We start from the raw sequence: 15,115 nt of genomic DNA, 5'->3' as shown, positions 1-15,115 counted from the left end.
GGCGCCAAGGCACCCAGCCACGCCCAGCCATCTACTGTGGGTCCACGGCCAATGGATGAAGAGGTAGTGGCTGTCACGCAGGATGGCCCCGCCTCCCGTACTCAGGCATCTGGGGCACAACTGCCCCGCCTGCGAGCCCTGGCCGTTGTCTCTAGGAAGCCCTCCAAGCTTGCCCGGTGCAGTGCACACACACAGCCGGTTTGCACTTTGTAAAGTCCAATGAGTGTTCCACTCCAAAGTCCATGCCTGCGTCTTGTGTGGCACCGAACCCAGACAACATAAAGTACTTAAGGACACGAAGTGGGCGCATTGGACAGTACTGGGTATTTCAGTTCCAGCCCACAGACAGAATGAGGTTCTCTGAGGGTCGGGCCCATGTGTTGCTCTATATGATGCTGCGCTGGATTTCATCGGGTCTAGAGGCAGAGAGCAGTACTGCAAGCCCTCCCTCAGGATTAGGAAAATTAGGGGTCTCAGAAATAGTGCACGATTGTCTCTGCAAGTATCAGACCCACTCCTCCTCAGTGCCTGGCACAATGGAGGTGATTCAGCAGAATGTCCGTCCGCCTGCATGCACACATTTATGCAGTGCCTTCCCAGAGACTGAGAGAGCAAGCCGTGGCCTCCTTTCTACCAATGGCAGATGGCCACCGGCCGTTTGTGCTTTGGAAGAAAGGAAGTCGTGCGCAGGTATGTAGGTTCCTCTCTTCGGTATGTATAGTGGGTCGGTAGGTCAAGGGTGTCGTCCAGATCTCCTACACCCTTCTTCCTCGTGATCTTTCTCTTTACTCCCCTCCCTGTTGGGTAGAGGGTACCGATCGTGGTTCCCCATGGGCTGTGTTGAGTGACTGATGTCACTGTCTTGTTTTCTAGTGTCTCGATGGAATTGTACACGGGCACCCCCTTGCTTCACAACTGTGTTTTCTGCCCTTCCTTCTTTATTCTGGTAACCTGGTTTTGCACTTTCACTTGCACAAGTAGACTCCCGGGCTACCTCTTGCAAAAGAGGCAAGGTGAAAGGGACCAGGGCAAAGAGCACATGAAGTACACAGTAAAAACTGCCTGGGACCAAGTTGTGTGAAGTCCTACCTGTCCTTCGACCCTTTTGATGATGACAGATTAGCACCAATTAGTACACCTGTACCACCACATCCTTCTTTCTCGATGCTGCCTGTCCCCAGACACCATGCTTGAGCCTCAAGCACTCTCTGGTCAATCAGCCTCTGAGTCCAACTTTTTCTTCATGACGCTCACATGTTCCCATGGTTTTCCCTGAACTTCCCTGGGAGTGTCCTCACACCAGCTGCTGTGTGAGCCCATGTCTTCAGTGGCTTTTATTTTCTCTAACAAACGTAGAGGAGGCCCCTGGGAGCCAACGAGCTCTGAGATGTTCTCCTTTGCTCCTGACATGCAGAAATGTAAACTGTCTAGGTAAATATCAGGAAGGGGATTTTGAGGGAAGTAGAGTCATGCAAGCTCGTCGAAGCATTAGGTCATCTGAAAGTGAGGAAAAGAGAAGGCATCCTCCCCTCCTGACCGATAGAGACTTTGCACTGCACACTCATGGACACCGCATGAGAGTGGCTGTCCCGGGAAGTGTCCGTGCTCTTGGGATTGTCATTACTGGTCTCTTTGAAAGGAGCAAACATTTCTTAGTATGCCTCCTGGTCTGGGTGGAATGTGAACGCCCTCTTTGATTTCTTTGTAAGAGTCACTACTTTTTTTTCCTAAAGTGTATGTCTTATCTGGACATTACACCACCAAAAGCAATCGGTGAAGCCTAAACACGTGAAATCAATCAACCACCTACCAGAAACCTCTTGGTTCATTGAGGTATGAAAGAGTTTCCCTTTATCTCAGTGAAACAAGGTGAGATCTCCAAGTCACCCTCAGACGGGCTGCAGAATAATGGTGACCAAGATGAGAGAAAGAGCAGTAAGGGCATGTGACACAGAGTGCTATGGACATCTTGAACTGAAAATTTTGACATGCAGGCATAGAAGACGCGAGACTCATCGAACAATACACCTAGGGAGATCAGGTGACACCGTCTCACTGACACAGACACTGAGAGAGAGAGAGAGAGAGAGAGAGAGAGAGAGAGAGAGAGAGAGAGAGAGAGAGAGAGAGAGAGAGAGAGAAGCAGAGACTGAGGATATGAATGGACGAGTACGGGGACATCCTCACGTGCACGGTGCACTGTAAAAGAGTAACAAGAAACACCTCATCGAAGAGGACACGAGGAAAGGAATTGTTACAGAGGGAGTGAGCCAGAAAACTCACAAATTGATCAGGTCATTACCCCTGGATTGTGACGGGCTAGGGCCCATTGGAACTGGCATTGAAGAGAGGACAGCAGGGGCAAATCAAACCCATGGAACCTCACTTGGGATAACCCCCTATCATTTGGCCCTGGAAAGATCCCTAGTGAGAATGGGTTCCCCCTATGTGTAGATCTGTGCTCCGAGAAGACACTCAGCGTAGTCGTGTTCTCTGGGATGGCACCCGGGACGAAACGTTGGCACATGAGTCTAGAGACGGCTCCCTCAGACTTCCCTGTGCAGTGCACGTCATAGCCCTCCACTTGCACGCTTCATTTTAGGGCCGGGCAGAGTTTAACGGTGCCGTCACTTGTCCCTGCCGGGAGATGACCTTGGTTTAGACAGACGGCTAAGGCTTTCCCCTGCTCTTCAGAGCCTGAGTGCTTTCTTTTCTTTTCTTTTCTTTTGTAAATATAGAATATGGATAATTCTTGTGGCTCATTACTGAAACCTCCCTCCCTCCTACCTCTACCGCCTCCCTCCCAACAGCCTCATGTCTGTTCACTTGTCATGTCAACTTCAAGGTATTGCAATTTTTGTGTCGTTTTCCCTCCTCCACCAGTTTATTTATTTATTTATTTTTAGCTCCCATCAATAAGTGAGAACATGTGGTATTTCTCTTTCTGTGCCTGACTCGTTTCACTTAATATAATCCTCTCAAGGTCCATCCATGTTGTTGCAAATGGCACTATTTCATTCGTTTTTATAGCTGAGTAGTATTCCATTGTGTAGTTGTACCACATTTTCTGTATCCACTCATCCGATGATGGACATTTGGGCTGGTTCCAACTCTTGGCTATTGTAAAGAGTGCTGCGATGAACATTGGGGAACAGGTGTACCTTCGACTTGATGATTTCCATCCCTCTGGGTATATTCCCAGCAGTGGGATAGCTGGGCCACATGGCAGATCTATCTGCAATAGTTTGAGGAACCTCCATACCATTTTCCATAGAGGCTGCACCATTTTGCAGTCCCAGCACAATGTATCCCACCATTCTATATACTATTTTTATGAAGTGCAACTTCTTATTTAGATTCCATAGATGACTGAAATAGCGTGGCATTTGTATTTCTGTTTCTGAAATTTTACTCATAATTTCCTGCAATGTTATCCATGTTGTTGCATATGACAGGTTATTGTTTTTAATGGCTGAATAGTATTCCATTGTGAATATGTGCCATATTTTATTATTCATCTATCCATTCCTGAAAACTTACCTTGATTTAACGTCTTGGCTATCGTAAATGGTGATGCAACAAACATGAGATTGCAGATATCTTTTCAAAATACTAATTACATTTTCTTTAAATATATTCAAATTAGTCTGTTCCTTGACCATTTTGTTCTACTACTTTTAATAGTTCAAGTAAATTTCATACTATTTTATATAATAGTTGTACTTAAATTTTATTTCCACTGAAACTGTGTGTGAGCGTTTTCTTTTCTCCACATTCTCATCAACACTTATTGGCCATTTTGATAATAGCCACCCCAGCAGGAGCAAGATGATATATCATTTTGGGTTTGATGTGCATTTTCCTGATGAGTAGTGAAGCTCAACATTATTTTCATATACCTGTTTTTCTTTTGTATGTCTCCTTTTGAGAAACGTCCATTTAACTCTTATAACTATTTTTAATTCGGTGTTTGTTTTATTACTATTGAGTTGTTTAAGGTTGTTATATACACATATTTTGGGTGTTAACCTTTATAAGATTTATAGTTTGAAATTTTATTTTTATATTCTGTAGATTGGCTCTTTACTCTTCTGATTTCCTTTGCTAGTTTAGTTTGATGTAATCCCAATTGTTTATTATAATTTTTGTTGCCTCTGCTTTTAGACGCATCCCTGAAATCATTACTCAGCCTGATGTCATGAATTTTCTTCAAGACTTTATGGCACAGCCCTGCATTGTCTTGTAATATTTTTATAGTTCATAGTCTTACACTTAAGTTTTTATCTACTTTGAGTCAGTTTTCATAGAAGGTCACAAACAGGGGTCTAATTTTTTCTGCAGGTAGATATCCAACACATTTGACAGTACTTCTTTCCCATTGTGTGTCCTTGGCACCTTTGTCAAAAATCATATGGCTATGAATAAGTTTATTTTGAGTCTCTCCATACTGTCTCATGTTTTGTTTCCTTGTTTTGTTTTAATACTAGTCCATTTCTGTTTTGGTTACTATAGCTTTGTAGTGTATTTTAAAGTAAGGTGAGGTAACCCCTCCACTTTGTTCTTTTTGTGAAAGATTGCTTTTCTTTTTCGGTTTTATTGGGGGGATTATACAAATTTTAGGACTTTTTTTTTCTGTTTTTCTGATAAATTTCTTTGATATTTTGATAGACATTGCATTTATGTCTACATTGCTTTGGGTAGTGTGGATTTTTGAACAATATTAATTTTACAATCCACAGACACAAACTATCTTTTGATTTTTGAGTCTTTCTAAATTTTCTTCATCAATGTTTTATGTTTTTTATTGTATAGATCTATTAGCTCTTTGGTTATATCTTCCTAGCCTTTTTGTACCACTATAAATATAGTTGTGTTCTTGTCCTTGTTTTTCCAGATAGTTAACTAGAGTATAAAGATGTTACTATGTCGTGTATGTTAGTTTTGTGTGCTCCAATTTTACTAACTTTATTTATTATATCTCACAGTTCAGGGGTGCAGTGTTTAAGATTTTTATATGTAAGACAGTATTATCTGGAATGAGAAAAAGTTTAACTTTTTTTTTTTTTTTTTAAGTTTGGATGCCTTTAATTTCTTCTTCTTTGCTAATTGTTCTGGCTATCCAGGAAAATGTTGAATAGCATTTTTGTCTTGCTTTATATCTAAGTAAAGTAACTTTAACTTTTCTTTACTCAGAGTGATATTATTTGTGACTTTGTCATATATGGCTTTAATTATTCGAAGGCACATTTCTCCTACATCTAATTTGTTTGTAGTTTTTAATCATAAAAATTGTTTAATTTTATCACAAGATTTTTTTGGCACCTATCAAAATAATTATAGTTTTGTGTTTTAATTCTGATAATGTGATGAATCATGTTTATTGATTTGCATGTGTTTAATCATCTTTGCATCCCTGGGATAAATTCCAGTTGATCACATTAAATAATCTTTTTAATGTTCTGTTGAATCTAATTAGCTAACATGCTAACATCTTGTTGATAGTTTTTGCCTCTACATTCATTAGGTTAGGTAATTAGTGTGTAATTTTAGTTGTTTTTGTTGTTGTTTTGTCCTTGTATGGCTTTGTTATCAGAATAATTCTAGCATTATAGAATGATTTTAAAGTACTTCTTCCTTCTCAATTTGAAAAAAAAAAAGTGAGAAGAACTGGCATTTTACGTTTTTAAATTTTTGGTAAATTTCAGCAGTTGAGCTGTCAGAGACCCTGGGCTTTTTAACTTTATTTTATTTTTTGTTGTTTATGTTCATATTTTTTTCGCTATTGAAATATAACTGATTACACATATTTGTGGGAAACAGATTGATATCAGTACCTATGTACCTATGTGATGATCAAATCAGGATAACTAGTACATTCATCATTCTTTGTGACCCTTTTCCACTTTCTCACTAATCTTTCTCCCCCTCCCACATTTCCACCCCTAGTAACCACAGTTATGTTCTCTCCTTTTGAAAGTTCTTTATTGTGATTGTTGTATTTTTACTACTTATTTATTTATTTGTTTTTTAGCTCCCATTCATGAGTGAGGACATGTGGTATTTCTCTTTCTGGTGCCTGGATTATTTCACTTAGCATAAATTTCACTAAGAGTGAAGAGATCCTTGTGAAATGTGGAAGGAAGAAATGGAACCACAGAAAGAAGAACAGGGCATCCAGCCTCAGCCACACTGCAGTATTCTGGCTTTGAACCAGGTAGAGAGAAGGTAAGCTGGAAAAGACATCAACAATTCCCATGACAACCACAAATGCCAGTGATCGCCTACTTGGGGTAGTCTCCAAATAGTTTTGGATCTGAACTCATTCAGCACTTGCTCTCTACTTCCCAGGTGGGCAGACAGACATGCTGAGTGGGAAACGCACTAAAGTGGAGTGGTTCTGCACATTTGTGGCCAGCCTTGCAAAGCCTGCAGCAGCTGAATCAAGAAGTGACCCATGGCCCATAGCTGAACTAGTAGCAGCCATGGCTCTCACTATGACCCTCCACATGGTCACATGAGTGACACTAGCAGGTCAATGATCCTAGGTACATGGTAGCTGGACCCCTGTGCTGGGTTGAGTGTGCCTGAGTCTCTTTGTCTGGAGACACTGTTTACATTCTATAGTTCTCAGGTGTTAGCAGGACCAAGGCATAAGCTGCATGGAGCCTAGGGCAGACAGAAAAACTGAGACCCTAGAGACTGAAATCACTCAGTACTCCTCCACCCAAGGTGAGCAGGCAGACTGACTGAGCAGAAAGTCTGCTGGAATTCAGCAGGTCCCCACATTCACAGTCTGCCTTGTGTGACCCATGGGGACTCAGGCCATGGGTGCCCACATGGCCAATGGATAACTTAGCAAAAGCCCCACTGTAGAGGATTCTTAAAGCAAATGTACTTCACAGGTCCTGGTTTTTCAAAGCCTTGCAGTTTCCAATATTGACCTTGAAGAGGACTGGAAATTTTCCTCAGGCTATGAAGTCTCCATTGTAAGATAAAGATTTGTGGCACAGCAAGGTTGCTGGCTCAAGGACAGATCAGTTACTGATTGTTATGTAAAGATACTGAGAAATTGCTGTAAGAAGGTATGTTTGCTAAGATCAAGCTTTTGTTGATAGGGCCACTTATTTGCCTTACTGGGATGTCATCGGATTTGTTTCACTGAAAGTTACCAGCCTACCTATATTGTTAAACTATAACCCCACCTATGTTCTCTTCCTGTAACTTCCTGGCCTGGAAAATAAATGCAGGAAGAGAACCCCAATTCGGGGTTAATTTCCCAAGGAAGGGATGCCTCTCGCTTGAGCGTCCTGGGAAGATTAACCACTTTGTGGTCTCTCACGGGTCAGAAGAGATGGGCTTTGAGTAATCCTTTGCATCCAGGGGAAGTAGGGTGACAAATCCATGGGGGACACCTCACTTCCCTCCAGGGCCATCCACATACTTACATGGCTACTGGAATCCCAGCCATTTGGAGCCTAGACCCCTGAACTATAAGGGGCAAGTTTGGATCCCTTCGACTGGAGGAGCTTCCTGCATTCTACAGTGCTCACATAGGCACCAGCAAGGCCAGGACACAGGCAGCTTGGAGCCTAGGACAGACAGAGTAACCTAAACCCCAGCCTCTGAACTCACTCAACACCCTTCTCCCCAGGCAAGAAGGCAGACTGGCTGAGCAGAAAATCCTCTGGAGTGTAGCAGATCCCCACAATCACTGTCTGCCTGGCGTGGCCCATGCAGGCTGAGCCCATGGGTGCCTGCACAGCCCACAGCTAACATGACAGAATTCCTGCCTCCCCTGCAACACGACACATGGGAGCATAGGTGCTGGTAGGGCCCAAATCCCAGCTAACTGGAGCCTAGACTCCTATGCTGGACCCAGAGAATCTGAGTCCCTTTGCCTAAAGGCACTGACTGCATTCTGCAATGTTCATTCAGATGCAGGTGGGACCAAGGTGCAGGCTGTCTGGAGACTAGGACAGATGGAAGGACTGAGACACAACATCTGAACATAGGCAGCACTCACTCCCCAAGTCAGGCCTCGATAGTTCTGCTAGGCTCAGGTGAAAGCTTGTTGGCTCACATTGGTCTCAACAGTTATTGAATAGCAGCTTTCTGTTTTTACAGCATTCCTCCAGACAGGTGCTGGAGGAATCATTCACATAGGCATAGTTCCGGCTCAGCTGAGCCTGTGGCCCTTTACAGACCTACCAGGAACTGCTACAAAAGTATACATCTATGCACTGACTGACAGCAGATCATGAATCCCAACAAGAAACCCACCTCAGCCAGACACTGCTGAATGACCCTCCACCTAGGTGACAAAGACATCCACTGACAACTCTGATTGAATACAGTTGAAGAAGTTACCTGAAGGCTGCACTACCACTCACCCAGATCCAAAATTAAAACGTTCAACCCAACTGACAATATAGAGTATTTCTGAAGGAAAGTCTCTGCATAATATGAGGCCTCTGCTGAGCATTGTGCCGTCAGAATTCTAACTTCTGAAATGGGTAATGGGGAAGACAGGCGGGTGACGGTGGCAGTGTGAGACGGGACATATGCAGCAGCGTGCGTGTGTCGCATAATTGCTCTGCCACTTCCTTATTTCAGGCGGGTTGTTTGTGGCTGGCATCAACCTTACGGAGAACCTGGAATACATCCTGGTGCATCCGTGTGAGTCCCTGCAGAAGATGACGGTGCCCGAAGTGCCATACCTGAGCACCTGGGTCCGAGCGCAGTGCCCGGGGCCGGGCTCACGGTGCACCAACGTCATCGCGGGTGACTTCATCGGCGCGGACAGTTTCATCAGTGACGTCATCAGACTCAACGAGAAGCTGCTTTGGTGCTGACGAAGCTCAGTACGGGGCGGCTCCAAGATTCAACCATAATCCTTCAAGTATCGTGCTCTTGTTTCAGCCAAGTACCACTGAGAGCAGGGGTCTGGGAGTTTGGGGCGAGGCCAGCATGGCCTCCTGCCACCTGCCCTCGTTACCCTCCAGTTTCGACGCGGGATGGAGTCAACGTACATGCTGATGGCTAAAGATGACTACGCGGCAGCACCTTCAAAGGAAGACGCGACTCACCCGTAAACGTGGGCTTCTCCCACCACCGCGGCCGTGGCGTGGGTGCTAATGACAACCCTCAAGTGTGTCCTTCACCTGACCACTTTCGAGAGCACCACAGTGCAGTGACGTTTGAATAGTGACAAGGCGCTCCTTAAAGTGCTCACGATTGTGATGCTGGCGGAGTAGGACTAAGGGGGTTGAAATCCTACCGAGAAACAAAATTTTTTAAAAGAGAACGAGGGTTACCTATTTTTAATTCTGATGAAATCACAGACTGTTCCCCTAGGCCAAGAGGATTCTTGGGTGCTCGCTGGTTTTGCTTTGGCTGTTCCAGCTGTTCATAGGAACAAATTTAATGAGATGTTTGAGGACTTACACAGATGGGGATGACGGGCCGTGTACGAGATCGGTGTCGAACACACGCTCCTCACGTGTCCCCCGGGCCTCCCTGTGCTGTTCTTATGTGCAGGAGTAAGAACACAGGTGTGAGCGGCACAGCACAGGTATTTTGGGCCCCCGTGCCACAGCCATTCTGTGACCTCGCTGTCACAGCTGTTTCTCACGTCTTCTCTCTCACCTGCCACTTCCAGTAACCTTCCTGGGCCTCCTCTGTCCACCCATCTCTCCCTCCAGGTGAGAGGCTGCGCTGCCTCCTCCAGGTGTCCCCAGTTGCCAGCTGAGATGCAAGCCCACCTGTCCTTCCTGCAGTCCCACCCTCTCTGCCTGCCAGTAACTCTTCCCTTTCCTCCAAGGCCACGGTGGGTTTGTCAGTTTTCCAACGTTTCTGCCTGTTCTGTGTTTTCTTAGATTACATTTTTGTCTGTTTGGCACCTTTCATCACAGGGCCGGCTCTATTAACTACATTTTCCTATTTCAAATTCTGGATGCTCTGGCATTTGGGGGCCTTACAGATGAGAAAAGAGACTGCCCTTCCCAGGGCCAGCAAACTCCTGAAGGTAGCCAGCGACCCGCTCAGGAGCACCCTGCTCCTGTGCAGCCCCTTTTCCTAATTGTCACACACCCAGCCAGTATCTCCCTGCCCTCAGTCACCTCAGGGCTGGGTATCAGGCCAGCAGAGGACCCCCAGCAAGAAGCCCACTGTGGTTTTACAAACTCACCAGCCCCGAGCTGTCCACGCAGCCTGCCTTCCCCTCCTGTGGAAGCTCCAGAAAAGGCTGTGACCCAGGCTCTCCGTCGCCCCTTCCTGCCTCCTGACACACACCAGGGCTTTCCCCACAGCCCCGTGTGCGGTGACGGGCCCATCCTCTTGATTAATGTAGTAATTTCTTCTTTCAGTGGCATTGGCCTGTGTTGGCAGTTGGTCACCTCCAAACTTAAAGGCCAACGGGTACAAATGAGACTCCCCCACTGTGGCCTGCCGTCCTTGGGTGATGTGACATTTTCCAAGTGGGTTTTTGCTTCACTTCCCAATACTGAGGGGTCCAGGTTTCACAAACCCCAAAATCACAGAAATACCTCCTTCTGTACATCTAGTTTTTCAGAGCTGGTGGTTTAACTTCTCAGCCACATAATGGATACCAGACATAAGTTTTCTTCCAGTTCCCTCGTAAGAGGGTACCCAGATAGGGATTCTTGTTTGTCCATGTTCTGGAACAAGACAGGTTTTCTTAGGATAGTCTTAAAAATAATTCTTTAATCTACGTTGACGTGTGTTGTTTGGAATCCAATCAGTCGTTCTCCAGAGGAAAATCTGCTTATACTTTTGGTATCCAGTTGCGATGATTCTATGAAGGTACCTGAAATCCAGGAGGACAAACTCATGGGCCACCACCCACTGGCTACCTCAGACCCATAATTTTCCTGGATCCAGCAGCCCAAAGCTTGATGCTCAGGAAGAGCACGATGGAGATGAAGGAACACGTTTAAGGATAAGTCTGTGACACTGGCCAGTGTTTCCACTAAACTCGTATCATGATTCCGTCGTCTGTGCTATTCAGCATGACTCGTTTAATTCCAGAGATTAAAAGAAATTAAAGTCAAATGTCTTTATGGGTTTTTGTGACCATGGAAACAGCCAAGACAATTTTGGTAGATTTCAGAATAATCCATGGGAAGAATCTAGAAAATGTTACCTTGATTGAACACTTTTTTCAGATCACAGAGTTAAAAGAAAACAATAAAATCTTGCCTCTCTCCTCCTCAGGTTACTTTTGTCATAGAAACTCAAGGATTGGGTCAAAGTTTTGAGTTTTGCATGATTTAAGCTCCGCCATGGGGACATTAAGTAAAGGTTGTGTATTGAATTTTAAAGACGAACTTCTGAAGCTTTTGAGTTCAAAGAGACATGCTCTGTCAGAAAGAGCTTTCCGGCGGGGAGGGACTCCATTGCTCTGTGCACAGAACGCCAGCCCCATGCAGGGCTGAGTCTGGCCCACCTTCCCGCCTTCATAGCAGACAGTGCAGCTTCTGTGTCACTACCCGATAACGTTTTCAAGGGGATCTATGTGGCACGGGTGCACCTCGGGCTCTCTCGCAACCCGTCACGTGACAGATCCGGGAGAGGGGCCCCCATGGGGATCAGCCCAACGCAGACCCCCTCCTCTGAGTCCTGCTTTCCTCCCACCCAACGGGGTTTGTTCTCAGGACCCCAGTGCTCTGGTACAGCCAGATTGAGGAACTGGGAAGGGACAGGCCCAGCAGCAAAGCAAGGAGACTGGAGACACTGGGAGCTGGGAAGGATGGGGTGCTACACCTGTGCCTATCCCACACGTAGCACACCACCCACTGTTCTGGGCTCCCTGAGACGCCCACCATCTCCTCTGGGCTGCATGAGACCCCCACCCTCTCCTCTGGGCTCCCTGAGACCCCCCTCTCCCCTCTGGGCTCCCTGAGACACCCAACCCTGTCCCCTGGGTTCCCTGAGGCCCCCACCCTCCCCTCTGGGCTCCCTGAGACCCTCTCGCTTCCCACATGAAGGCCCCTGTGTTGCCGAGCTCCTTGCAGGGGGTCTCTCACTGGGCTGTGCCTGAGAAAGCAGTGGGGGCCACGTTCTCCCTCAGTGTCTGAGTCAGGGTGGAGACCACGAGAGTGGCCAGGTGGGTGCAGGAGGACAACCAGGAGACCAGACCCCGTGCGGCCATTCCTGTGTCACCCAGACAGGGAAGACTTGGACAGGACCAGACACAGTCTGGAGCCAGACCTGGGAGGACAAGCTGGCCTTGCAGATGGGGAGAGGTCTCGGGATCCATCTGGCCCTGCAAGTCCCAGGAGGGGGTGTCTGGGAGAGCTCCTAGGAGCACAGTGGGCACAGCCCCTGGATGGCCACAGGCTGGCAAGCGGTGGGCTGTACCCCACGAGCCCCCAGGAGGCACTGCCCAAGCACGATGCTTCACAGCCCACAGGAGAGTCTCCAAAGTTGCGGTGAAGTGACTCCTCCACAGCAGAGCCCAGTGAACCAGATGGGCTGGGGGAAGCACCCGTCTCCAGCCACCGAGTCCTGAGGCCTTCAGTGGTCTCCTCACCTACTGGTCCCTGTCCCAGACGAGGGGGCTGTTCTGCTCCACTTAGTAAAGCCTGGGCGACCTGCACGTGTCATCCACCCTGTGAGGCTGGGGGCAAAGGGCTAGACAGAGGGTGCAGCTGGGACCACGTGCAAGCTCTGTCCTCACCTGTGGGTCCCAGGACACGGCCCCAGCCCTGGAGCTTACTCTCCTCACCTGTGAGAGGTGTGGGAAGGACAGGTACTGAGCTGGGGGGAGTGGGAAGGAACAGGAGGGGCCGTGTGTCTGGCAGGGCTGTGTGTACAGCAGGGCCACCTGGCCCGCCATTGGAGAAATTCACACGCACCCCATTCACACACTCAGGAGAGGGGTACAGATTTCTTTTTGTTTTGGTTTTTTTTTTTTTTTAACTTATCCCTGAATGCTGAATTCTGGAACTCAAAAACACTGACCACTATAAGTTGAATGTAAACCTAAGAAAAAAATACGATTTTTCCTTAGTGCCAAAAGGGAAAAAGGACACTACCCGACTTCTCTCAGGCATTTCCTTAGGAAAACGTGCCATCGCAGGGCTCCCTCAGTGTCTCCGACTCTGCAGATCACTTTAAAATCTGAATGAGCCTGGGGCCAGCTGTGCATCCCATGAATGTCTTTCCAGGAGCCGAGAAGCCTCCTGTGCAACGTGAGCATTAAGTGGGGCCCTGTCTCCCTGCCTTTGTTGGAGTTTTGCTCTAAGAGGTAATTTCCCACTCCTTGAAAAGATGCAAGTAGTTTCACTTTTCTTTTGGGTAAAGACAATGGATGTGTATGTGATGGGCTGTATCCACCTGCATTTAGGAAGGTGAGATTCTCTCTTTCTCTGCGATCTCTTAGCGGTGTTCCTGGTTTGTTGCTTTTCCAATAATAAAACTGTTTTCTTTCTCTTTTACCTTTGTGGGGAGCTTTCTGGGCTGTGTCTCGACACCAGCAAGGGGACAGCAGGGCAGTCTCTGAGTCCGTGAACACCCGGTGCCCAGCACGCGCTGAAAGAACTAGAAATGCCAGTTGAGGCGCCTCAGAACAAAGCTTTTAATACCTCGTCACTGAAACATCCCAGAGGGAAACCAGTTCTTGCCACGCACTGATGGCTGGCCTGGATGTTTCAGAGCTGACACTCCAGCCGCCCACTCCGAGGTGACACCAGCCCCACCGTGGTGTCGTCATTGGCAGCAGACGCCAAGGCACACACAGGCGGAGGTGGCCTGCTCTGCTCTGATGCTGGAAAAATGCGATTCGCTGGCCGAGGGTGTCTTTTCATTCCAGAAAGAGCTTCCAGAATTTGCCATAGGTGGCGTTTCTGATGGTGACTGTAACATCGGCTGCCCCGTCCTCAGGTATCACGTCCACCTGCTGCACAGTTGCCTCCTTCTACAGCCAGCTGGGGACGGAGAAGCACGTTCCATGAAGACCGTGAGGACCCTCCACCCATTTGGTCAGTTTCAGCATAAATACCCTGGAGGACATCCTAGTCACCCCCAAGCCTCTGCTCAGACCTCCTTGTGTTGCTCAGGGAGGTACAGCATGTAGCCCAAGAATTTCCATGAGCACAGATTAGGCACCTGGTGTACGCAGGCTGAGTCATTAACACAGCTCAGGTCCTTTCAGAAACATCCCAGCTACTTGCAGAGTCAGAAAACAGACCTAGGGTTGCCAGGGTGGAGGGGGGCAGGGGGAGGGACGCTGGGGAGAGGTTGGGTGGGGACACAGGGAATAACTGCAATTTGTGGTGAGGGGCACACTGAGAGTATTGATCTGATCATCACATCTTGGGCACAGGAGGGGATAGCTCTGTGCTCCATGAATATGCATAATCAATTAAAAAAAATAATCCCAGCTGATGCCTGCACATCTAAAGCTGGGGGTGCTCTGCCTGTTTTGTGGCTCTCCCCAAACACCCAAAGGCCCAGTTCTGGGCCTGGCGCTGGGACCCAGGTCATCACCCTTTCCCGCCCGCCAAGGCCGCTCACCTGAGCTGGGCCCCTGCCAGGCGGACACGGAGGGTGAGGACCCATCTCCTGGTGGCTCTCAAAACCGCCTCTTCCAGCTCAGTTCTCAGTTCCTCCAGCCCATGGCCCAGGAGGGTGGACACAGCCAGGACGTTTGGTTCTGTGGGGCTGTACCTGCCAGGGTAGGACACAGACCCAGAGAGGACACAGACCCGGCTCAGCCTCAGGGATGACCTGTCGAGAAGAGGGTCCCCTTGTCACCCACCCACAGCCGGCTTGTGACACTTCAATTGGTGCAAGGTGAAGACACCAGCCCCACCGGATGGTTAGGACATGGAAGAGTGAAAAGAGGTGGCAGAGGCGGAGGCAAACCCCAGGCTGGGAACGAGGAACTGTCCTGAGATCACCCCTGCCCGCCTGCTGGCCACACCTGGGGAACGGGATGCTCAGCCGGCACTGGGTCCTTGGCTCACCCAGGCACCAGGTCCACCTTGTTGTGCACTTCCACCATGGAGTCCAGGAGCGGGGCGGGCAGGCCTAGGCCCTGCAGGGCAGACAGCACGCTGGCTTTCTGCAGCTCCGTCTCGGGGTGGCTCACATC

Source organism: Cynocephalus volans, unplaced genomic scaffold, assembly GCF_027409185.1.
Source record: "Cynocephalus volans isolate mCynVol1 unplaced genomic scaffold, mCynVol1.pri scaffold_35, whole genome shotgun sequence".
NCBI classification, from domain to species: domain Eukaryota; kingdom Metazoa; phylum Chordata; class Mammalia; order Dermoptera; family Cynocephalidae; genus Cynocephalus; species Cynocephalus volans.
This window is presented reverse-complemented; position numbering follows the sequence as displayed.